We start from the raw sequence: 12521 nt of genomic DNA, 5'->3' as shown, positions 1-12521 counted from the left end.
TGGCAGAGGCAAAAGTCAGGACCTCAAGGCCCTGGTGAGCTTTGGCTGAGGGAGGAGCAGCTTCCTACGCAGGGTCATGGTGAGGGATGTAGACCCAGGTCCAGCACCGTGGTCATCTCCCAGAGCCAGGTGTACCTTTGGAGAAAGCTGCCAGGAAGTCCTGTCTGGCAACAGGCAGGCCGTGGTGTCCCACCCGAGAGTGCTATAGGCAGCTCCCCGGGGTGGTTCACAATGATCCTGCCTCTTGGTCCCCAGGCCCTTGTGTAACGCCCTCCCCTTGCTGGGTGGCAGGGGTTGCACCAGGGTTGTCACTTCCGAGAGTAGGCCACGAAGAGCTTCTGGCTTTCACTGGCAGGTTCTCTCTTGTCCTCTGATGAGACTGGCTGCCGTGTTGTGAACTGCCCTACAGAGAGGCCTCCTGACAAGAAATTAAAAAGTGCCTTCCTCTGGCTGACATCCAGGGGGAATGCGGCCCCCAGTCCAACAAGCCCCTGAGGACCTGAGCCTGCCAACACCCACTTGAGTGAGATTGGGAGCAGGTCTCCCTCAGTCGAGCCTGGAAGCAAGCCTGCAGCCACAGCCAACAAGCTGGTTGTAGCTGTAGGGACCAGAGGACCAAGTCAAGCCTTCAGAAACTGTGAAATCATAAATGTGTTGTTTTAAGCACTGAGCTTTGCAGTAATTAGTCGTGTAGCCACCGGTCACTGATCCAGGTACATGCTGTACTGCGTTATGCAGTCATGTCTTCTAGTATGTGAAATTCTACTACAGGCAAATTATGCTAACATGGGAAAAATAAATCAGAACAACAGCTGCCTCCTGGGAGTGGAGGCAGGACTGACCTACTAGGGCCATGAGGAGTCTTTCTGGGATGATGGTAACATCTTTTGTCCCGACGGGACAACATTTGTTTATGTGACAAAATTCAGCAGATGACTTTCAAGATTTGTGCATTTTGTTGTATGCAAATTTCACGACCAAAACAGTACATGCTAAAGTACTGGGGGGAACTGGACTGATGTCTTTTTTTTTTTTTTTTAAGAAGTGTTGTAATTTTTTTTTATTTTATTTATTTATGATAGGCACACAGTGAGCGAGAGAGAGAGAGAGGCAGAGACAGGCAGAGGGAGAAGTAGGCTCCATGCACCGGGAGCCCGATGTGGGATTCGATCCCGGGTCTCTAGGATCGCGCCCTGGGCCAAAGGCAGGCGCTAAACCGCTGCGCCACCCAGGGATCCCTGGACTGATGTCTTTAATTTATTTTGAAATGCATTAAAAAAATTAGATGGATTGATGGGTAGATATTGATAAAACAAGGGTTATTCTATGTAAATGGTAGAATTTTACCCTAAGAGTATATGAGTGTTCACTAGAAATGCTTTCAGCTTTGCTGTGTGTTTGGAATTTTCAGAATAAAATGTTGGGGAAAAAGAATCACTTATTTAGCGAATACAGAGTGCTTCGTGGGAGAAAATTAGAATAATAGCATTGTGCCTGGATAGTAATTCTAATCAAGGTTGGTTTTGTGCGAGGCACCCGATGGGGCTCTTGCACGGGCATGGTTTCATTTTATTCTTCAAGCCAGTGCAACAAGAAAGCAATGATGCATCTGAATTTACAGATGGGGAAGCTGAGGCATGGGGGAAGGGGGTCACTCCGTCGGGGTCGTGCAGTGAGCAAGTGGCAGAGCTAGGATTTCCCAGGTCTGAGTGCTCAGAAGGGTTGAGCTGTGTCAGCCTCTCTGTGCCTCAGTTTCCAGTCTCTGATGCGGAGATGCAAACCAGCTTGTGGGTGAAATCAGGTAGCAGTAGCTAAGTTTGTCGAGGTTCTATCGGCGCAGGCTCCGTGTTGTAGCAGCAGGAAGCTTGTGGACACTCAGGCACGTGGACTTCACCTCCGTGCCCTGCTTCCTGCGCCAGAGCAGGTGCACAGCAGGTGTGGCTGCCAGGCTGGGAGGTGCCATTGGGCTCAGCCTGCCCTCCCAGAGAGGCTGGACTCCTTTCTTCCCAGACAGTGGCTCGGACGCCTGCCTGGGGCTCCTGGGTGCCTCACTCGCACGTGGTCGGATCCCACGTGTGGAGGTGAAGATGTTTCAGCCCCCAGTGGGCTCCCCGGGGCCTCGTCTCCATCCTGCCTTTCTCAAGGACGAGGGTCCGTCCATGCGCAGCCCTGGCCGGAGAGGAAGACCTCTGGGCTCCTGCTCCTGCAAGTACCAGTGAGGCACAGGTAACGCTTCTGAGTGCTCCCGGCCCCACACGTATGCATTTAAGCCCATGTTTCAGCCAGTTAGGAGAAGCAAGAGAGGATGATAGTATGGCCCCCAGCCCCAGTGCCTCCCCCACCTGAAATTCCTCCCCACTGCTGGAGTCAGCACCCCACGCCCCCAGAATAACGTTCTTCATTACATGTCCCATGTCCCCACAAGCTTCTTCAGGTGGAGGCAGAGGGAGGGACAGAGGGCAGGACAAGAGGCCTACCAGGCAGAGCTGGACAAGGGACAGGATGCTGGTTGTGCACTTCCAGTGTCCCTGGGGCTTCTGGGCCTTTTGACCTCATGTCAGCCTGGAGAAGTGGGGGTCACTGATCCCACTTCTGTGGTCAAGGAAATGGAGACTCAGAGAGGCCAAGTGACCTGCCCAGGGCCCACTGTCAGGACTCGCACCCCAATGAGCCACCCCTAAGGACTGGGTTCTTTCTGGTTCACTCCATGGGTCATAAGGAGAATGTAAATGAAAATAAACTACCCTTCCCAGGTGTCCGTGGGCTTCTGAGTATGTTCTTAACAACTAATCCGTGGGCTAACCCGTGCTCACAGCTTTCCCACGGCTCTTTAGTCCTAAAAGCCCAGAGGCTCTGCTCCACCCCGGGGTAGCCAGAGGAGGAACAGCTTTTCTCTGGAGCACAGTGCGGTGCCCAAAGCAGGTCCCCCTCCAGGTCAGAGGGTTGGTCCAGCCGTAGGAAGTTGGGGTGAGGCAAGGACTCCACGGGCCCATGTGCTACTCTGCACCCAGTGTGCTCAGAGTTGCCATCGTATCGCTGTCGAAATCCTCTGAGAGAGTGACCAATGGACTAGAAAGACGGGGACTGTCCCTCAGAATCTGGGGACAGAGCAGCTCTGGGGACCATGGTCGGTGAAGGAGGCCGGGCAACCAATGAGAGAGGACAGCGAGCCTGTCAGTTCCCAGCAGGGCCCCTTCCTTTGTCCCTAGAGGTTGTGACCTGTCGAGGGCAGGGGTCCAGAGGCCTGTCCTTTGACCAGCCGTGTCACAGTAGACCCCGACTTGAGGAGTGTTGCCAGTTGCCGGCTCTTGTTCCTGGGAGAAGACTCTGTGGTGAGTCGAGGTTCGTGGCCTCTTGAGGACACGTCTGCACAGTGGATGGCCCAAGGACTCCCTCATCTGTGGACATGAGGTTTTCCAGCACAGGGTGGGCCTCGAAGTGCTGCCAGCTGCCCCCCCCCCCCCGCCAGGTGGGCCAGGCTGCGCCCAGCTCAAGGCCCACCTTGCTCTCTGTCCCCAGTGAGTGTGTTGGTACAGCTGGTCCAGCCCAGCAGACCCTAGACCTCAGCCTGAACAGGCTGCTGCCTGAGTGGCCACTGCCCCCGCCGTCGGCCCCGCTGCACCTGTCATCTCCTTGTCCCGAGGTCCCCTGTGTCTGCCTCTACATCCTCAATACCCAGGGCTTCCTTGAAAGCAGGGCCACATCTAAGTGGACTTGGGGGCCAGTGCTGACAAGGCAGGGCAGGGAAGGAGCATCAGGCCACTCTCCCGTCTGCCATGCCAGTGAGCCCCTCCACCTCCTTGATAGGCAGTCCCGCCTCCCAGGAGCCAGGCCAGATGAGAACCCTTGAAGTCCCTAAGCCCTGAAAAGATTATGTGTATAATGGTGAGCTGTGGAACAATTATGAGTGGGGCTTTAATTCTGGCACCACGGTGGATGGCGTTTAGTGAAGTAATGCCAGCTGCTGCACTGGGTAAGCCCCTCAGTCCCGCTCACGCAGCGTCTGCGGTGGTAGACGGTTCTTCCGGCAGTGATGCGGGCTGCAGGCGCATCGATCGTGTGGCTCTGCCATCGTCACCCTGAGGATCGTGTGGGAGGTTCTCAGGGGCCTGATCTGAAACAGTCACAGTGGACAGAACACAGTCACGTGACCATGTTTAGGTGTAAGGGGCCCGGGGATAGGGTCTAGCTGTGAGCCCTAAAGGAAGAAGAAATGGTTTGGGAGAATAGTTCTGCTACAGACCGATCTACTGGCGGCAAAAGTGGCGGGGGCCATGGGATATTCTCTGGCTACAAAACGCTAAGAATGCAGGATCAGTTACCACATATGTTATTCAACGCATAGCTAAGTTTGCAAGGATGGAAGGGAAGTTCCTGGGAGCCGGGAATGACTGGTGGGCTGATACCGGAATCGGAAGTAAATGCTGACCTCTGGGGACCCCAAGCCATTTGCCTGTAACAGGAGCCTAGAACCTCATTTTGTTTTGTTTTAAGATTTTATTTATTTATTAATGAGAAACACAGAGAGGCAGAGACACAGGCAGAGGGAGAAGCAGGCTCCCTGCGGGGAGCCAGATGGGGGACTCCATCCCAGGACCCCGGGATCATGATCTGAGCTGAAGGCAGATGCTCAACCACTGAGTCACCCAGGTGTCCCAAACCTTGGGTTTTAACCACAACACAGGGAACCGAAAACACTATTTGGTGTTGAGTCCATAAAAGACTAAGAGTAGGAAGTGAGACCCTCCCCTCAAGCTGGGCCCTTTAACATGGTATGCTCAGTGTAAGGGAAGCCTGTGGAAACCAAACTAGCAGCAGAGAAAGACAACGAGGACACTCACTTGTCCTGGCCTCTGCAATGAATGGAGATACACCCATTCCTTCCTGAAAATGTGCCAACTCAGGGTGACCTTCACTGGAGATTGGGCTTCAAACTTGTCAAAGGAGTGGTCCAGAGAACCCCAAGCCAGTGAAGGAGCCTACAGTGGTGTTGGGTTGGCAGATGCCCCTGCACACGGCCGGGGCACACTCTCCTCTCCTGGGTCCTCCTGGGTCCCCCGACGCACAGCCTCAGGCTTGTGGTCTCCAACCACAAAAACACAGGAGCAGACAATCCACGATGAGTCAGTCAGCCCAAGCCATGCATGCGAAACTAGATCGAAAGATTTCAGATGTTCGAGTGATCAGGACTAGAATAAAAATAAAGTAAGTTAAAAATGTTTAAAGAAAGAAGGATTGAGAACATGGGCAGGGTAAAAAAAAAAGAGAGAGACTATAAAAGTTGTCAGAGAGAGATGAGAAAGAGCCAAGTAGAACTTCTAGAGATGAAAAATGGAGTAACTGAGACACAAGAGCCGATGGACGGGTGGTTTGGACGGCGGCAAGTAGACCCAGCTCAGGAGAGAGTCAGGGACAAGATGAAGCGGAAGCAGTGACCAGAATGCACAAGGCGGGACAGAAGAAGATGACACAGGAAATATGAATCACAGGCCAGGAGGTGGGAGGTTAGAGCAAAATGAAAGGGGGCCCATCTATCTGGAGTTCTGGAAGGAGAAGAGAGTGGACGAGAGTCATGGTTCAGAGAATTTTCCAGAGTTTTCCAGAATTGAGAGGAAATGTGAATTTCAATCCAGGAAGGGATAATAAATCCCAAGCAAGGGATCAAGAAAAGATTCCAGGGATCCCTGGGTGGCGCAGCGGTTTGGCGCCTGCCTTTGGCCCAGGGCGCGATCCTGGAGACCCGGGATCGAATCCCACATTGGGCTCCCGGTGCATGGAGCCTGCTTCTCCCTCTGCCTGTCTCTCTGCCTCTCTCTCTCTCTCTGTGTGACTATCATAAATAAAAAAAAATAAAAAAAATAGTCTTAAAAAAAAAAAGAAAAGATTCCACACTTGGACCCATCACGGGTATGAAGAGCAGCAAGGAGCCTGACGAGAAGCTGGAGGGAACAGACGAAACGAACCCACCTGACGGTGGACGCCCGGGAGAACGGAGGCTGGGAGCCTGGACAGGAACATCTCCAAGGACGAAGCCAAACAGAACGGTTGGCCACCCAGATGCGCAGCAGGTAAAACATATCTTTCGAGAACGAGAGGAAGAGCCCTTTGGACAAAGGCAAGCGAGTGCAGCTCTCACGGCCCCTCTGGGGAGTGACGCCTGGAGGAAGGGCTGGGGTGGGGGTCCCAGGGGCATGAACGGAGAGCAAAGGCGCAGCAGCTTTGTAGAGCAATTCTAGTAACATCCAAGCATGGGGTAGAATGGATAGGATGCTAACGAGATACTGGTATTTCCCATGATGATTGTTTTTTTTTTTTTTTAATTTTTTTTCCATGATGATTGTTTTGATGCTTTTCGAAGAAATATTAAATATCGAATCTTTCACAAAATTTTCTGCTTTGCCTGCTCCCCGAAGGCACAGTCAGCCCGCAGGAGCCTAGAGCAGCGGGACAGGAGGCTGGAAAGGGCTGCCAGGCCCCGAACTCATGGCCAAAGGAAAGAATTCCCAGGACATTGGCTCCCTCAGTGTGGGTCTCCCCACACCCCAGCCTGGTAGGTCTCACCGAATCATCTGGAGGGCTTGTCACCGGCGGGGTGGCCGAGGCCCTACCCCAGAGTGGCTGATGCGTTCAGAGAACCCGCATTTCCAACAAGTTCTCCGGTGCTGCTTGGCTCAGACCAAAGTTTGAGGAGCACTGCTCTGGCCCAGAGGTCTCCAAGTCTCGCTCCAGTCTGTTGTAGGGCTAACACACCTCCTCCGGGAAGCCTTCCGGCATGCATACCTCATCAAGCAAGGACTGCGTTTTCATTGTTACCTGCTCAGAACAGAGCAGATGCAAAATCAATTTGAGTTGAATTCCTAACTGACTTTATGAACCTTAAAGAACCCCCCCCAAGAAGTCTGACATACACACTCCTTACACACATGCACACCCACCACATACCACACACCTTTTCTCTTCGCTAGAGGTACTGCATCTCCTCTTCCTCCTAGTAGGCCTTTCTGAGTGCTGCCTGTGTGTCCGGCCTGGCCCTGGACCTTAGTTGGTCCTGCTGCCCCTGGCGTGGGACAAGTGGGGCCCCCCAGGGGCTACAGCCCAGGGACTATGTCTAAATATGGGGGCTTTGGCCCTGGAATGCTTCTAACTCCCCCTCCTGCTCCAGACCTGCCGTGCACCCTGCTCCCATCTCCCTTAGGGGTTGGGATAGGGTCCTGAGAAAGCCCTCCTTGCTCCTCCTCGCCACTAAAGCTGTCAGTTACCTGGCAGGGGGATTAAGTGGAACGCCACGGGCAATTGATCCCAACAAGCTTAAGATGTCCCCGTTCCAGGAGAAGGCCCTGCTGACAGGAGCAGCAGCTGCCAGGCTGCTGGCTGGTGGGACTCCTGTAGGAGCAGCTGGGAGCCCCTCGCCTGCCGAGGAGGAGGGAGGATGGTGCTGAGCACACTGGGGGAGCAGGACTCCCCACCCACCCACTGCCTGGAAAGGCTGGAGCTTCTGGTGCTGCCCGAGAAGTACCCAGAGGACTCAGGGGCTGGGGGAGCAGTGGACGTAGCCTGGGGGTGCCCAGGTGGTTCATTTATGAGACCAGATTAAGGACACCGGTGGCCTGGCCTTAGCCAAGGAGTGAGTTCCTTTTCGGGGCTCTAAGGGCACAGCTGTGGAGGAGAAGCTTTGCAGGCGCCGTTCAGGGGATAATGACGAGTAATGGGTTGAAGCAGCGGAGTTTCAGGAAAGAGACCTTGGCTGTGAAATCTGTCAAGGCTGGAAGCCAGCTCTGGCAGGAGGAGCGGGACCTGCTTTCTCGGATGCGGGGCGTCTGGCCCGGGTGTGGGAGGCACACGAGGGAGAAGTGCTGTGCCCTGGGGAGGCTAATCGCATTCAGCCCGAGACCATTTCTCTGCAGCCCTAATGGGCTGTGCGCTGGGCATTCTCTCTCTGGGGCACCTGATCCCCTTCGGAGCCGGGAAGGTGGAGCTTGGGCCCCAGTGGGCTGCCGGGTCGGGTTGGGTGGGGGGGGTGTGCCAGGAGCAGCCGGGAAGGTGGAGTCCCAAAGAGTGACACCTGTGGGAGGCAGAACTGCAGGCGGCTGGGCTACCACTCCCCCGAGGGCAGGTGTTTGTTCTCCTTTGGTCCTTGGCCCCTGGGGAGCCCGGCAGGCACCGCAGCAGGTGCGCAGGAGGGCGGGCGTTCAAACACGGGGCAGGCTGATCCCAGAGCCCAGCTGACTAGGGCTCCCGACTGTGCACAGAGCCCAGGAGGCCGACCTGGCCACCTTGCCACGTCCCTGATCCCTGAAAGAGATCTCTGAGATGCACCTCTGAGCCTGGGGATGTGCACAGCCCCCTGGGACTCGTAGCTCTCCCGGCAGCAGTTGGAGCTTTCCTACCCGGATCACCAGGCTTCACGGTAACCCGGGTCCCTTGGCGGCAGATGCCGCCCCCACGCAGGGTCGCCCGCTGAGTAGCTGGACGGCGTGTGCCAAGGAGAGCTTCCTCGCTGGCAGAAACAGCCCGTGACTCAGGCTCTGACTCGGTGCCCAGCGCGAGTGGGCACAGGCTGTGCAGGCTGGGGACGCCTGGGAGGAAGTGCGGGGGCCTGGGGAGCACGGGCGGCAGGGCCCAGGCGAGGCCTCCTCCACCTGCCAGCTTCCAGAACAGTTTCCTGGGCCCTTGCTGGTTCACTTGGTCTTCATGTAGCCCCGGGGGGCAGGAACAGGTTCTCCCCATTTTGCAGTGAGAAGGCCGAGTGTCCTGGGAGCTAAAGTTGCGTAAAACACGGAACAGTTTAGCCCTTAGCTCATATATGCCCCCTGCCGCCTCCTGAGGACCAGCATGGACTGTTTCTCCGGATCCTGCTGACCCCACTGGGCTGAGACACAAATGACCCCCTTGTACAAAAACGGCTCTCCAGGGAAGGTCTCTATGGGCTCGTGGCACAGCCTGCCTTGATGGCTGTTTCCCTGGGCAGTCTGGTCTGGCCTCCTGTCCTGCCTGCCTCCGGGCCCCTCCCAGACTGGCAGCCGGGCCTGCATCCTCTCCCCCTCCAGCCCTCCCTCCCCAGCCCCTGCCCTCCTCATCCCCTCCTTGCCCTCCCTGACCTTCCCCATCCCTTCCCTACTCTTCCCCTCCCTGCCCTCCCCCTCCTGCCCTCCCCTCACCTTCCTGGCCTTCAGCTTCAGAACAGCCTTTGCAACTTTCTTGCTGGCTGACAGCAGCATTTGGAATGTGAACTATTATTTGTGGGATTTTTATTCACCTGTGAAAATTAGTGTTCAAGGGACGGGTATAATCGTCAACTCTGCCTCCCGAGCAGGTCCCCACAGAGCAGCACCTGGTCTCAGCCCTGGGTTCCTGGGGTGAGCTCCGGCTCCCCAGAGTTCTGAGTGGATCTGGAGTTAAAGCACTCAGCTGCAGGGCTGACGGGCATGCCAAGTGGGCCCCCACCTCCAGAGATTTGTATTCAGGCAAGGCTTTGGGGGAAAGTAATAAAAAATGTGGGTGGGGGAAGTCTAACCCGTCAAAACGAGATTTCTCATTAGTTTGAAAGATGGACCAGGACCTAGGTCTGTAATGAAGAGAATGGATTGTGTCCTGATTAGGTTGTCTGGAACTTGGAAATAGCTCGGCAACTCCTGTCCTGACCGTCACACGGGTCCCCAAATACACTGGCCTTAAGCCCAAAGCGACTCTGCCCAGTTTGGCGTGGCTTTAAGGTCCCCCATGAGCCTCAGCCAGCCAAGACCGGGCCCCTGGCCCTCCAGGCCTCCAGAAAGGAGGGGAGGGTGCCGGGTGGAGGGGCCCAGTCCACCACGCGGGCTGCAGGGGGGCTGGGCCCTGTTTCTCTCTTGGCCTCGGCATCCCTGCTCTGGGACATGGTCACCCTGCCTGTGGAGCGAGGGGAGCTCGCCAGCCATCGCCCCTTCCTCTCCTGCCCCTCCTGGGGCTTCCTGCAGGCCGGGCTCAGAGGCCATCACCCCAGGCCCGGGCGCCGGCGCTCACACTTGCCCTGCGGTACTAATTGGAGCTGAGAGCATCTCTACCTGGATCCTGTGGAGTTGGATCATGTTAAAGGAGGAGTCATTTCTCAGCCCAGATTCATCTTCTTCCGGGAGAAAGGTCTCGAAGTGCCTAACAAATAGTATAAAAGCAGCTCAGGTGGTTCCAAGTGCTGCGTTGTCGGTGACACCAGCTACATAAAAATGATAAGGGCCATTTATCTTCTGTCTTTGGAACATGAAAGCAGATTTTTAGGACTGCGGCTCTATGTTAATGGAATTTCTGTTACCCGGAGCTGGCTAGCGGCACCCTACCTTCCAGAAGCAAGGCCTCCAGGGACAGCCTGTAGTCATCATTAGAGAAAGTTCGACCTACTGTTCAATCTGTAACCAGGTTTAATATCTGGGGGGGGGGGGCTCTCCCTCCCCCAGGCTCTGAGCGGGGTGGCCTGCCTGCCTGCCTCCCCAGGCCTCCTGCCCTTGACTTTCCATGCTGCTGCACCTGCAGGCTGAGGCCCACCTCTGCTCTGGGGCCTGCCCAGGCCTCTGCTCCTCTGTGCTCAGACTCTGAGCCGAGGGGAACTGAGCTTCCAGCCCCAAGAATTTTGCCTCCTGCCTCCTGAATGTCTCTGATGTCTTTCCTCCCTGACGTTGGCTGCCCTTGGCCCACTCTTCCAGCCTTCTCTCTGCTCCCTGCGTCAAAAATTCACGCTAGCTACAGTACCCCACAGGGCCTATGTCGTTCTCCTCTTTCCACCTTTGCTCATTACGGTCCCTCGACCTGACACCATCTCCTCCCCAGCTCCCTGGGCTTTGCTAGATGAGTGCCTAGTTTGTTTTAAACAAGAAGTGTCTGTGGCATTTCCTCCTCCGGGAAGCCCTCCTGAAGCTATAAAACCCCACCTGCTCTCAGCACACTGTGTTTTGTAATCGCTTGCTTTGGATCCGCCCTCAGTGTTGCATCTCCCCGGGAATGCTAGCCGTACCCAAATACCGGCCCCTGAGGCTCCCTGACTCTGTCACTCCCGGGAACCTTGCTGGCAGATAAACAGACTTCCATCCAGATGGAGCCTCCAAACGAGCGTGAGAGGTTTGTCCAGCAGCAGCTGGGACCTTGAAGGAAGGCGGACGGGCCAGAGGGCCCCCGGGGACCTGCTCTGCTGCCTTCCTCCTTGGAGACCAGCTGCCCTGAGGGAATGAGGGGGTGGTGCTGAGCTCTGTGCTCAAGGGAAAGGAGACTGAAGCCCACCTCGGCTAGCAGCCCTCCTCCCAGATCCACTTGGTGGGATGCTTTCAGCTGACATCTTCTTACCCCCTGGAGAGGACCATGAGGCTCCAAGAGCCCCTGTCCCTCAGCACAGCCGCCTGAGAGTCACATCATCTTGGTTCATCACATGTTCTCCTTGGGGGGCCTGGGAGAGGACCCAGGGGCACCAGGATGCAGGTCCATCGGGAACCCCCTTGGGCGAGTAGCCGCCAGAATCTCAAAGCCCATGAGTGGTGAAGACAAGGACCCAGATGGAGTCCCCGAGCACAAGGGTCCCCTATGTGCCTTGAATGTTGCCATCTTCCCTGGAAGTATCCCTGCACTTGTCGTGGTGATGGGCAGGGACGAGGTTGTGAAATATCACGTTGGGGGAAAACTTATTTTCTAACTGACATAAGCCTCAGCCACAATGCGCCCGTCTAAGACACACTGTTCCCTGTTCCCACACTGTAGAGCCGCAGAGGGATAATAAACCACACGCATTCCCGAGTGGGGCTGGGCTGTCGCCTCCTCTTCATTGCCCCGTGGCCTCAAGGTCCCAGCAAGGACTGCAGTGGAGCCGCAGAGATGCTCTCAGGAGTCAGGTGCCACCGGCCCAGAGGGACACAGTGCCAAGCAGCCCAGTCTTTCCTGTGTTCCTTCCTTTTCTCAGAAATGCTACAGGTGCAACCCCAAACCTCCTCACTGCTGAGACACGGAGGAATCTAGGGGGCACACCCGGTTCAGGGGGTTGGGCTGGGGCTTGGAGGTAACTTGATTCCAGCGGAGGGGACATGGGATTCAAGTCAGTAACATCGGAGTTAGAAGCCTCCGGGTGGGCTCAGAATCCGGACCCAAGGTGAAACCTGACCCTCTCATTTCTCGGCAAGTGATAGACCCTCTTGGGCTCAGTGTCCCGATTTCAAAGAGACAATAGGCTTGGTGCTTCCTCACAGGGTCTGGATGGTGCTCCTGTAGGGGCAGCTGTCAGCACTCGCCCGCCCGGGGAGCAGAAGGGGACCGCTGGGTCCCTGCCCCGGAGCCCAGAGCCGGGTAAGGGAAGTGTCGTAGTCAGTGTGCTGCATTGGAAGGAGCAAACCTCTCTCCATCCGGTTTAAATCAAGCCAGTTTGTTGCCAGGATTGGGGGGTCGGTGGGATGACTCGGGAGTTAATTGCAAGGAGAAAGGGCATCGCTCCTGGCCTCTCTCTGGGATATCTGTCCTCAGCCCCTGCCTCTCTCTGCACACCAGCTCCGCGTCCACACAAAACACGATGCTAT

Source organism: Nyctereutes procyonoides, unplaced genomic scaffold (assembly GCF_905146905.1).
Source record: "Nyctereutes procyonoides isolate TBG_1078 unplaced genomic scaffold, NYPRO_anot_genome, whole genome shotgun sequence".
Classification (NCBI taxonomy): domain Eukaryota; kingdom Metazoa; phylum Chordata; class Mammalia; order Carnivora; family Canidae; genus Nyctereutes; species Nyctereutes procyonoides.
This window is presented reverse-complemented; position numbering follows the sequence as displayed.